Source organism: Microtus oregoni, unplaced genomic scaffold (genome assembly GCF_018167655.1).
Source record: "Microtus oregoni isolate MIOR12 unplaced genomic scaffold, Mior012 000021F_ref0000039, whole genome shotgun sequence".
In the NCBI taxonomy this organism is placed as follows: domain Eukaryota; kingdom Metazoa; phylum Chordata; class Mammalia; order Rodentia; family Cricetidae; genus Microtus; species Microtus oregoni.
Genome location: NW_024543080.1, coordinates 5,583,747 through 5,584,916, shown reverse-complemented (window position 1 = coordinate 5,584,916; position 1,170 = coordinate 5,583,747).

Genomic DNA, 1,170 nt, shown 5'->3' with positions numbered 1-1,170 from the left:
GACGGAATTAAGAGCACCGTTTAGTCTTAGTCCTTTTCTGTTACTACCGCAGGAGACCTGAGACCAGGCAACTTATCCAGGGGAGTGGTTTTCTTTGTCCTGTGCTTCTAGAGGCTGCAGCCTGAGAGATGGTGGCCGTGTGATGAGGGCCTCAGGGTGTTTTCACTCATGGTGGAAAGACCAAGAGACCAGCTGACCCCTCAGCAGTCAAAGGAGCATTCGCTACTCTTGCTGAGACCACTCAGGGCAGTGCTGTCCACAGCCAGTGAAGTTCTAGCTCTAGGGGAGCTGGTGGCCTCTTCTGGCCACCTTGGGAATATTCTTATGGGCAAGGACAAAAGCAGACACATAAATAAAATGAAAATAAATCTTAAAACAAAAGATTTCGAGTCATTCTGTGACTCGAAAGGAAGAGTACATGATCACTGCTTCTGTGTTGTTTAAAGTAGCTTTGTCTGGCTTTTGTGTGGTCAGCATTTCTGCTAACCCTTCCCAGGGGGACCGTCTCCCTTCACCTGAGCCTAGGAAGCACCCATTAAGGAAGAGTTTGTGTGTTCCCAGCTAATTCTAGAGTTCAGCCAACCTATGAAGGAGACTTCAGTGGACAGCTGAGGTAGGAACCCTTTTTCAGGAAATCAGGACTATTAAGAAGCAGCAAGCAAACATAAAATTCTCCTGTAATTGATGTTTACATGACACCCTGCTTACCAGGCCAGCAGGATGGTAACGCTGGGTGCGTCAAGTGACTTAAAGCTGATGAATTTAAAAACACAAGAGCTGAAAGGGACGCTGGCTGGACATCATTTGGTGGCTAGACACAGAATACCTGTGACGGGGGAAAGTGCCAAAGACTCTACGAGTTAGCTACTGCCCTCTCTTAACTCCCTTCCCCCTCTCCTACCCCTCCTCCCCTTTCCCTTTCTTCTCCCCTCTCTCTCCAGTCTCTAGTAAATTTCTCCGTAGGAGATGCACGCTCCTTTCCACCAGGAAAATCTGACTAAATCTAGGCCTGACTCCTTCCCCTCAGGCCAGTGCACTCAAGATAAAGTCAACTCAGCCCCTGTACTGTTGGGCGCTTCAGTTGCTGCAGGGTAGATTGGGCAGGTCTGGGCAGAGCAGGGCTCTGCTGGTCTCCTAGCGACTCGGGCAGCCGTGGGGTAACATGCCACC